At 40.7% G+C, this 12,466-nt stretch overlaps 1 protein-coding gene across 2 annotated transcripts in view; it reads right to left on the reverse strand.

Moving 5' to 3' along the window:
• LOC143672582 (protein WWC3-like) overlaps window positions 1–12,466 on the reverse strand; it is a 221,219-nt gene that overhangs the window by 139,811 nt on the left and 68,942 nt on the right. The window lies entirely within an intron of this gene.

The raw sequence follows: 12,466 nt of genomic DNA on the forward strand, positions 1-12,466 counted from the left end.
AGGGGTAGGCTCTTTGTTTCAGAAGTAAGCTTTACAAAGCAAGCCTCAAGATCAAGGGGTTGGCCTATTGACTTAGGATCTCTAATATTTGAGACAATATCAGTATTTCTCAGGTGGTAAAGCTTAATAGTTCCATATTTTCTCCCATCCCTGAAGGAACTTTGCCAATACTTTTTAATTAACTGTCCAACCAACTCTGGGCTGTGTCCAGTATTTTCTTAAACTATACAGAATTACCAGCCCCCATTCCAATTCTGGGCTCCATATGTTTGGGTTGTTTAAATGAACTATTGAGACATTTTGAGTTATATTATGTTGCTACAGAAAATTTAGGTTTGGGACAAAATAAGCTTTTCTTCCTTTGTCCTTATATAGTAGGTGAAGCTCTAAAAATACAAACATTATTTTCCTTACCCCTGTATTCTGATTTACCCTAGTCCTGACCTGAACAGCATTGTTCTTTTCTGTCATTGAAGTCTTATCTCTTTTTTGATTTAGCAGTTGTTGTATATAGAAATGTTGACTTTCAGAGCTGCAAAACTCCAGTTTGCAGTTGCAAAACTCCAGCTCTGAGTTTTAGGTATCACACAATGAAATTTCCACGTGGATACCAGGTTACACATATATATCAATAGCATCTCAAAATCTAGAAATAACAATAACTGCTCTGTACTACATGTAACTGCTATAAGAGCATACAATCTAGGTCTCAATTTCCTATAGGTGTTTTCTAGAAAAGGCCATAAAATATTTGTTCCCTTGTTCACAAGTTATTTGGCAACACATATTGTCCCACAGGTTTGTTGTATTCCTAATGACTTCATTCCTTTCTGTCACCATACAATATCCAATTATATGTATACAACATGGTTTATCATTCTACTTCTCAGTCAATGTATACTTTATCCACCTTCATCCTTTGGGAATCATGTATGAGGTCCAAAGTCAACAATCCATGTCTCACATTATTCTCTGTAATGGCTAGGTTCTGCTTCAACTTGGGCAATAAGGAGGCTCAAATGACTGGTCATGAAAGCACTGGCCTGACCATTGCTGCAAGGGCATTTCATGGCTATTTGATAGGCTAGTGTATTAAATCATCATTCAGCTGATTGCATCATGACCAATAACATCTGCAATCAACTAAGGCATGTGCTCCACTGTGGGATAATACAACCAGTTGAGGGCTTTTTAGGAACATGAGAGATTCTTTTTCTGCTTTTTCAGCCAGCATGCCTTTTCTGTGGAATTCATCCAGACCCTTCACCAAAGTCACAAGCTTTATAGCCTGTCCAGTGGATTTTGGGCTGTTCCTTTCCCATGGTTGTATGAGACACCTTCATAAATCTCATATTTATAGATCATTCCTGCTGTTTATGTTTCTCAAGAGAAGGCTGATTAACACCGCTTGGTACTGGGAGTGGTTTTTGAGTAACAGAATTTTAAAAATGGATTTTTAACATTGGTTTTACACCCTGATTAGACTCAGAGACACTAAGGACCCATTTCCAATAATCAAGATGACCCTGACAGTCAATGGGGGTAGCTGTCAAAAGAGATATTCAAGATATCAGCATCAGATTCTGATGATTATATTCTTATACAAGGCAAGGCTCTGGGTGATAAAATTTTTGAACACCTTTATGGAGTTTTGTGGAATTAAGAGGTATGATAATGCTGACTGGTTGTTGTTAGATATGCTGGTACAGTAATGACAGAAAGTGATGAACTGAGAGACTGAGAATTGTATCCTAAGTGCTCTGTGAATGATGTAAAATTTTCCTGATGTGCCTTGAGGTGGCTGCAGACTTGAGATCTCTGAAAACCAGACACAGGCTTCATTGTGTGAGTAGCAGATTTAAAACATAAACTAAAATCTCAACATTGCAGAGTGAATGCTATTAACACAAGGACTTTGATTGGAAAAGCATAAGCTCTGAAACATGTGATGGTGATATATGGCTGGAAAATGATGGTGTTGTAGAGACTGGATCCCTGGAACCTGCTGAGCTTTAGCTAGATATACCTTCATTTGACTTGCCCTAAGGAAAGGGCTTCCAGGCCTCCCATAGCCCAGAAGAGTCTTCCATTCAACCTCCATATAATGAGATTAGCATTTCAGTGCCTGCTAACCCTGTATCCATTTTCCCTGCAGAAACAAGTCTCACTTCTGTCTGGAGGAACTAATCCTATTTCATCAGATGAAACTGCACTGAAATACTCTGAGGTAGGTTAACCTGAATTTCTTTTCAGGACTCACTCCCACTACCCCTCCTTTCTTGAAGATCTAGACAAAAGTCTCAACAGGACCTGAAAGATGAGGTACAAATTGTGACCATGAAAAGGTATAATATATTCTAAAAGAACTGCCTGAGTTTTCCAATTTATATAGACAGAAATCAGGGGGATATTCATGGGAATGGATATTAAGGTAATGGGTAATAATGGGAGGAATACAGAGTTGTATTAAGCCGAATTTATTGATACAGACTGTGCTGGTTTGAAATTATGTACGTACCCTAGAAAAGTCATGTTTTAATCCTAATCCCATTTTGTAAATCAGTCATTTCTTCTAACTGCAATTCAGTAGTGTATATTGGAAACTGTCATTAGATCATTTTCCCAGAGAAATGATTTAATCAAGAGAGGTTGTTAAACTGGATTAGGTAGAGGCATGTCTCTACCCATATGGGTGGGCCTTGATTAGTTTCTGAAGTCCTAAAAAAGAGGAAACATTTTGGAGAATGGGACATTCAGAGAGAGCAGAGAATGCTACAGCACCATGAAGCAGACAGTCCATCAGCCAGCACTTTGGAGATGAAGAAGGAAGATGCCTCCCGGGGAGTTTCATGAAACGGGAAGCCAGAAGAGAAAGCAAGCAGAGGACCCCGTGCTCACCAGGTGCCCTTCCAGCTGAGTGAGAAATCATGACTGTGTTTTCCAGGGCCTTCTCAGATGAGAGACAGACCCTGAACTTCATCGGCCTTCTTGAACCAAGGTATCTTTTCCTGGATACCTTTGACTGGACATTTCTATAGGCTTGTTTTGATTAGGACATTTTCTCAGCCTTAGAACTATAAACTAGTGACTCATTAAACTCCTCTTTTTGAAAGCCGTTCCATTTCTGGTATGTTCCATTCTGGCAGCTAGCAAACTAGAACATAGGCCCACTAAGCAGAGATTCTATATTTAGTGTTTTAGTTTGAGTAGGTAGAAAGGGAATTAATAATTTGTATGGATGGTTGGCTGAAACATGGATCAAAATGTGACCAACATTATCTGAGGTAAAAATGCCAGAACTGCCCTAGTATAATGCAGATGAGGGGACCCAGAGGTTTAGCGAGATGGGGATGTTAGAGTGCATTTTTCATGGAAGATCTACCCACACATCTCAGGAATGTCCAGAGGACACATCGTCCACCAAAACCTTGAGAAATAAATTTGTGAGACTAACTACATCATCTCTAAAGAAATCTTTAGGTCAGATATTCTGTGGAAACTGCTGTTACTGAGCTGAGATCATTAAATACAATGAGGATAATTGGATCTCATGTTGGCAGAAGCCATGAGGCTACCATAGACAAGGTCAGTGTGGCCTCCATAAAGTATAGTATATTCAAAGTAGCAGTCAGATAATCTGACATGCAGAGACTTGTGACATTATCTAGTAGATCATAGGGTAAACTAGAAATAAAATAGATGGGTAGTGTGCTAAATTATTGTATGAGTATATAAGCAAAATAATTCTAGGACAAGTGAACAGAATTCTACCTCTAACTACAAAAAAAGTGTTGGCCCCTTAATCAGTTCCCAGACTTGAAAAAGTTTGCAGACTCAGGGCCCCTCAAATGAGGGGAGGGCTAGGTATCCTTGGAGAAGGACCCTTTTACATCACCAAAAATTTGCACTATAAACCTTTCTCCTAGCCTACATCAAGGAGACCTACAATCTTTTGCCAGGGTGACTGTGCAGTGGGGAAAAGGAAATGATCAGATTTCGTGAGATTATTAGACACAGGCTCAGAAGTGACACTAATTCCAGGAGATCCAAAATGTCATTTTCGTCCACCAGTTAGAGTGGAGACTTATGGAGGTGAGGTGATAATGGAATTTTAGCTTAGGTTCATCTCACAATGGGTCCAAAGGGTCCCTGAACTCACTCTGTGATCATTTCTCCAGTTCCAGAATGTATAATTGAAATAAATATGCTCAACAACTGCCAGAATACCAACTGTTCTTTGATTCATGGAGTGAGGGCTATTATGGTAGGAAATACCAAATGGAAGCCACTAGAATTGCCCCTACCTGACACAAAATAGTGGGTCAGAAGCACTCACTCCAGGCTTTCCTGGAGGGACTGCAGAGATTAGTGCCATTCATAAGGACTTGAATGATGCAGGGGTAGTGATACCCACCAATTACCCATTCAACTTCCTATTTGGCCTGTGCAGAGAACAGATGGGAGTAGGAGGATGACAGTGGATTATTGTAAACTTAAGCACATGGTAACACCAATTGCAGCTGCTGTTCCAGATGTGGTATTATTGCTTAAGCAAATCAATATAGCATTGTAGCTTGTATGTAGCTGATGATCTGGCAACTGCTTTTTTCTCAGTAGCTGTTAGTAATGACCAATTGAAACACTCTGCATTCAGTTGGCAAAGCTAGCAGTGTACCTTCACTGTCCTGCCTCAGCACATTGTCCAGTCCTATTTCACAATCCTGTCTACAGGATCTTGATTATTTCCCCCTCCCACAATGTCACACTGGTCTGTTATATTGATGATATCATGCTGATTGGATCTAGTGAACAGGAAATGGCAAATATTCTAGACTTATTGGTAAGGCATTCATGTGTCAGGGAATGGAAGATAAATTCAACAAAAATACAGTGGACTTGTACCTCAGTGAAGTTTCTAGGTGTACAGTGGTGTGGAACATGCCAAGTTATCCCTTCTAAGTTAGAGGATAAGCTGTTGCATCTGGCCCCTCCTATGACCAATAAAAGAGGCACAATACCTACTTGGCCTCTTCGGATTTTCGACAACATACTCCTCATTTGGGTGTGCTATTCCAGAACATTCACTGAGTGACCAGAAAATCTGCTAGTTTGAGTGAGACTGGAACAAGGGGAGGCTCTGAAAAATGTCCAGATTGTTGTGCAAGCTGCTCTGCCACTTGGGCCATATAATCTGTTGGATTATATGGTGTTGAAGTGTTAGTGGCAAATGATGTTGGAAATGTCAGTGGCAAACAGGGATGCTGTCTGGGGCTTTTGGCAATTCCCTATAGGACAATCACAATGCAGACTGATAGGATTTTGGAGCAAAGCCTAACAATCTGCTGCAGGTGACTATATTCCTTTTGAGAAACAACATTTAGCCTGCTACTCAGTCTTTGCAGAGACTGAATACTTAACCATGAGCCACCAAGTTACTATGAGACCTGACTTTCCTATCATGACCTGGTGTTGCCTGACCCACCGAACCATGAAGTTGGGCATGCAACACCCCATCATAAAATTGAAATGGTTTATTAGAGGTTGGACTTGAGAAGTCCCAAGACAAGTAAGTTACATGAAGAAGTGGCCCAAATGCCCACAGCTCCCAGTCCTACCACATTACCTCTTCTTTCTCAGACCAGAGCTGTGGCATTTGGGGAAGTAAGGGGAAATTCCCCCAGTGGAAGACTTTGAGGAATACACCTGGTTGTTCATTTTGCTTGGAAAAAGAGAACTGGCCAGTGGTGTGTTTGTGTACTGACTCAAGCTGTTGGTAAGGGTTTGGCTGGGTGGACAGGGACTTGGAAAGAGCATGACTGGAAAATTGGTGACAAAGAGGTCTGGGGACGGCCATATGGATAGACTTTTCTGAGTGGGCAAAGAACAGAAGGTATATGCATCCCATCTGAATGCTTACCAGAGGGTGACTTCAGCAGATGAACATTTTAGTAATCAAGTGGTCAAGATGACCCATCCTGTGGACACTAGTCATCCTCTTTCTTCAGCCACTCCTGGCACTGTCCTTGGGCTAATGAACAAAATGGGCATGAACGTAGGGATGGAGGTTATGCATGGGCTCAGCAGCTTATACTTCCACTCACCAAAGCCAACCAGGCTTTGGCCACTGCTGACTGCCCAATATGCCAGCAGCAGAGACCCATACTCGGTCCTGGATATATCACTATTCCCTGAGGTGAACAGTTTGCTACCTGAAGGCAGGTTGGTTACATTGGACCACTTTCATTGTGGTAGAGGCAGCAATATATTCTAGCTGTGATGGACAAAAACTCCAGATACAGGTTTGCATTCCCAAACCCACAATTATGTAAAGCTACCATATGTGGATTTAAAGAATGTCTTATTCACCATCATAGTATTTCACACAGCATTGTTTCTGATCAATGAAGTAGTACAGGAATGGTAGCACTAAGAGATGTTCAAGGAGATCTCCTGTTTTCCAGAAAAATCATTACTCACCTCCATGTTGTAGTTACAGTTCTATTTTCCCCCTGAGAGACAAGATCAATTAACCCAGTTGGAACAGTAATACCCATTGGTGTCTGTTGATTCAATGGCATGAGAAGCCCAAAGTGGCCAGGTGGTGGTTTTAACTACCAAATCAATGGAATCATTATTGTGTCTCCTGGTAGAAGCACTCCTCCTTCTGGAACTACCACACAGACCAGCAAAAATGAGCTGGGAGAGGAGCAAAAAGTTTCCGAGTGAATCACTAAGGGTGGTAGTGAGTGGTGCCATTCCCATTTCTACCCCTTCATTCCTTGAGCCATAAATCCTGACTATTGGAGAGACAGCACCATACAGTGGATGTTGATTCAGAGCATATACAGCTGATTCAGAGCATAATGGCCCAGACTTGCAGTGTATTGCTACATAGTTGGCACTTTAATTGGGTCTTCAAAAGGCCATTCCACCATTCTATCAACCCACTGCCTCTGGATGATAAGGAACATGGTAAGACCAGAGAATTCCATGCACCATTGCATCCCATTTGGTCATGGTGAACAATTCTGTTGATGTGCTCTTAGATTGGATTTACTAGAATTTTTTGTGGAATTTTGCATTTATGTTCATTAGTTTCCCTTTCTTGTGGCATCTTTACCCAATTTTGGTATTAGAGTGATGTTAGCTTCGTACAATGAGTTAGGTAATGTTCCTTTTTCCTCAACTTTTTGGAAGAGTTTGAGGAGGACTGATGTTGGCTCTTCCCTGAATGTCTGCTTAAATTTTCCTGTGAAACCATCTGACTCCGGTTTTCTCTTTGTCAGAAGATTTTTGATGACTGAATCTTTTCACTTATGATTGGCTTATTCAGATCTTCTATTCTTGAGTCAGTGTTAGTTGTTCAAGTGTTTATAGAAATTTGTCCATTTCCATAAACCTAACTTTATTACCTAAATTACCTAATATGTTGGTGTATAGCTCTTCATATTATTTTCTTATGATCTTTCAAATGTTAAGGGTGCATGGTATTAACCCTATCTCTCATTTCTGATTTTATTTATTTATTTATCGATGTCTTTTGTTTTTGTCAGACTAGCCAGAGGTCCATCATTTTTACTGATTTTCTAAGAGAACTAACATTTGTTTTTATTAATTCCTTCTATTTTTTAATCATCTAATTCATTTTTTTCTGATTCCATCTTGGCTATGTATCTTCTGCTATTTTCCTGGAGGTTAGTTTACTGGTCTGTCTCTAGTTTCTCCAGGTGAGCAATTAAATTCTCAAGTTTTAAATCTTCTTTTTTGATGTAGGAATGTAGGGCAATAAATTTCTCTCTCAGCACTGACTCTGCCACATCCCATAAGCTTTCTTTTGGTTACAGTTTGCATGGAACATCTTTTTCTGTCCTTTCAATTTTAATCTATTTGCATCCCTAGATGAATCCCATGCAAGCAGCATAATCGTAGATCATATTTCTTAATCCATTCTGCCAATCTGGATTTTTAATTGGTGAGTTTAGTCTACTAACACACAAAGTTATTACTGTAAAAGCATTTCTTGAAAGCACAATCTTCTCCTGTGATTTCTATTTGTCAGATCTACATATTCTTTTCCTTCTCTCTCTTTTTATGCTTTAAGTTACCCTTATGGGTAGTTTCAACTTTCAATTCAATTTTCCAGATAACCCTCCTGTCTTTTCATTCAGGGGACAAAATTCCCTTTAGTATTTCCCATACTGCCCATCTCTTGTTGACAAATTCTCTTAGGCTTTGTCTGTGAAAATTTTAAGCTCTCACTTTTGAAGGCCAGCTTGGCTGGATGAAGAATTCTTGACTGGAAGTCTTTCTGTTTTGTGTCCTTAAATATATGAGATCACTGCCTTCTCAGCTCCATGGTACCTATTGAGTAGTCTGATCTCAGTCTTATATAGTTCCCTTTTAATCACTTTTCTCTTGCTGCTTTCAGGACTTTCTACTTCTCTTAAAACTTGAAAGACTGATTATTGTGTGTCTCATAGTATGCTCATTCAGATTTATTCTATTTGGTGTTCACTGGGCTTCTTTGATTTGCATATTTATATAAGGGTTAGGAAGTTTTCCCCATTATTTCCTCAACTAATTTTCTTAGTCTTTTACTTTTTTCTTATCCTTCTGGGACACTGATGATTCTTATATTGGTGCACTTCATGTTTTCCATCATTCCTCTGAGAACCAAATTCAAAATTGTCTGTCTTTTTGACATGTCTTCTTTTGCACATGGAAATTCAATTGCTCTGTCCTCTAGTTTTTCTTATTTTTTCTTCTGTATCTTCAAACTGCTGTTGTGTATCTCCAGTACATTTTAAATTTGGTCTATAGTATTTTTCATCTGTGAAATCTGCTCTTTTTCTACTAATCATTAAAATTGTTCTTTATGCTCTTCTTATGTCTTCTTGATTCTTTATGTCATTCAGCCTGCCCATTGATTTTATTTGGGAGAGTTGTAGAACATCTTTGACTGGTTGTTCCAAAGTCTGTATCTACTTTAATATTTAACTTGGTCATTTGGCTGTGCTATATCTGCCTATATATTCATTTTTTGTGTGATTTCCTGTTGGTGTTGAGATGTTGATTCTCTTGATGGGGTTATTTTGAAAGTTGATTCTCTTCAGTTGTCTAGGCTTTTGCATTTTCTTGGATTTGCATTAAAAGTCTCCTTTTGCATTTGGTCTGTCAGCAAATTTCCCACCAAATGAAGGCCAGACAGCATACAGTGGATGTAGCTCTACTTGAGGATCTGTTAAAAGCTAGGAAGATAGACAATATATCAGGTGAATTTTCTGTTTCTTCCCAGAAGATGGCATCCTTGGGTCTCCTCTTCCACTGCAGCTTGCTTCTTCCCTACTGTAGCAGTTTGGTGAGCCGGGTGGAAACCAGGCACTGGTGTGTGCTGAAAGCTGCCATTCCAGGATGGGAGTTGAGAAATGTGCACCTCAGTGAAGATTCTTCTTGTGGACCCCATGGGTTTTGTGGCCCCCAGACTCCTATTTAGAATGATCTTAGGCTGTGGGATTGGATATGTTAGCTGCCCCTGCATGCAATCTTCAAATGCTGGCTGACTAGGCACAGTGGGGGATATGGCCTGGAGGTGTGGCACAGGATGCAAGGATGTGGGGTATGTGGAGCAGGTGTATGGAGAGGTGCATCACAGGTGTGTACATGTTGGGCAATACATGGATGTGCAGCATGCAGGTACAGTGTGTTTGCATGGTGTAGGGTACACCACAGATGTGATCTGTAGGTTTACAGCATGAGATGGTAGGAAATGGGTGTGTAGTGTGTGGGTGCCTGGGGTGTGGGTATGAGTGGAGTGCAGCTGTCCTGGTGTGTGGGAGCAGGGAGTGGCAGGGTGCCAGTGTACTCATTAAACAGTCCATGGGGGTCCAGTTTGATTGGGTGCTGGCTCATGAGGTCAGGTGCAAGGTCTGTGGTGCAGCATGGCTTGCTTCTTTGTCTCCGTCTCCCTACGTGTGCACCTCTAGGACTCTGGGCCTCTGTATGGAAAGGGGAATGGTAAACCCTATATAATCACTGGATGGTTTTTATAATAAGTTTCTATGAAGCAAATTTGCCAGCTTCTCAGTTCCCTACAAGAGATCTAGACTGTAGAGCTGAAGGGTTGATATACCAAGTTAACTGCAGAGACAGGCACTTTCGTGGGCATGACCTCTTGCCTCCGATGGACTCCAAATGGAGCCTATGCACCCTGTTTTCTGCATCCCAGTGTCTCATATTTTTCATCCAGTGACACTACCAGGTCTCTTCCACCATGGAACTACTGTCCCAGTTGCTTTTCTTTCACTTTTCTAATTGTTCCTTGGACCAGAGGTGAACTCAGTTTATTCTATTCTGCCATCTTCCCAGAAATCTTTCCGGCCAATTTACTTAGTATATTTTTATTGAAAAATCTTCACACACACATGATCCATACATGGTATACAATCAATTGCTCACAATATCATCATGTGGTTTTGTATACATCACCATGTTCATTTTAAGAACATTTACCTCAAAAAGAAAAAGAAAAAGAAAATTGTCCTTATCCCACACCCTTTATTCCTCCTTTGCATTGACCACTAGCATTTCAATCTACCCAATTTATTTCACCCCTTATCCCCTGATTGTTTGTTTTATTTTTTATGCATCTTTTTCCTCATCTGTCCATGGAGATGATTTTTAGCCCTGGAGAAAAAGACCATCAGACACAAGGTTTTCACAATCATAGTTACACTGTAAAAGCTATGTCATTATACAACTGTCTTCAAGAATCAAGGGTACCAGAATATAGTACTACAGTTTCAGGCACTTCATTTTTCTCACTCAAATACACCATAGACTAAAATGGGATATCTATATAACGTATAAGGACAACCTCCAGGATAATGTCTCAACTGTTTCAAGTCTCTCAGCCACTGAGACTTTATTTTGTCTAATTTCTCTCTTTCCCATTTTGGTCAGGAAGGCTTTCTCAGACCCATGACACTGAATGCTGGCTAATTCTGGGAGTACTGTCCTAAATTTCCAGGGATATTTACACCTCTAGGAGTCATGTCTCACATAGGGGGAGGACAAGTTGGCTTAGACAGAGACCATATTTAAGTAATGAAAGAGGTCCTCTGTGGGTAACTATTAGGCATAATAATTAGTAGGCTTAGACTATCATTTGCAGGAATAAGTTTTATGGGGGCAGATGTCAAGTTTGAGAACTCATCTATCAAATTGTTGTCACCATGGCTTGCAAGAATATCAAGAATTCTAGAAATGCAAATGTTTAACATTTCCTCCTTTCTCTCCCATCCCCCAAGGGTATTTGCAAATACTTCGTCATTCACTGCCCAAATTATTCTGGGACATATTGAGGCATCACACTAATTCTCTATAAACCAACAAGATAACAACAAGATCTCAAGATTCCATGTACTTAGGTGTTCAACTAAGCTGACCACACAAATTAAATTAGGTATGTGCTACTGAAAATATAAATTTTGCACCAAATAAACATCTCTCCATGTGGCCTCACACAAACTAAAGTTTTAAAATATGAATGATAATCATGGAGTTCTGGAAAGATGGCCAAATAGGGGAAAAGTTAGAGAAGGAATGGAAAGGTGACTGAGATAGCAAGTCAAAAATACAACTGACCAGGGAGAGCCTTCTGCAACACATAGGGTAGTCCTAGTTGCAAAAGTTAAGAAATGGGGAGCAAAAAACTGGAGCCTGATGTGGCCCAGAGCCCACAAGAGTGCATGGATGGGAAGACGGGTACAAGGAAGTAAGTCAAGCTGTGTTCCTTGAATGTGCTACCCTCACCACTGCAGTCCCACAACCCATGATTAAACTCACAGCCCATGCACCTAAACTCTGTCACTCACCACCACTCTCCACACTCTAAGCCCCTTGCTCTACCAACCCACAATGCATGTACCCACCCCACACACTCCCAAGCACAGTCCAACCAACTTTTTTTACACTCCTCCTGAGCACTCTCCTGACCCTGCTCTCTGCAGGCTGTCACCAGCACATAAAGCCTGCTGGCACTAATCTCCATACATAGGCTACATTCGCATCCATTCACAGTGTCACACAGTCTCACTCTGCCTGCCCCTGAGCTCTGTGCATTAATTTATGGCACTCCTAGATGTGTGCTTGTGCACAGCCCCCATTCTCATCATTCAGTTCTGGGAATATCTGTTTATGGCACTCCTAGACCCATGCATCTTCATGAATCTCAGCCATGCTCCCAGGTCTGAGAGAGCACTGATCTGTGCAGCTGGGTCACATCAACCACCAATCCATGAAAGTATAACACTGAACCCTGCCATAGCTCTACACATGTCTACCTATGCCCTATACCAGTGCATACCAGGGTTATGCCCACCAGACATGTACATCCACACAGCTACATTCTTCCTGACCACCTGGCATCAACATTTATAAGCACCAGGATAACACAGCCAATCTGTAC

This window comes from Tamandua tetradactyla, chromosome Y (assembly GCF_023851605.1).
Source record: "Tamandua tetradactyla isolate mTamTet1 chromosome Y, mTamTet1.pri, whole genome shotgun sequence".
NCBI classification, from domain to species: domain Eukaryota; kingdom Metazoa; phylum Chordata; class Mammalia; order Pilosa; family Myrmecophagidae; genus Tamandua; species Tamandua tetradactyla.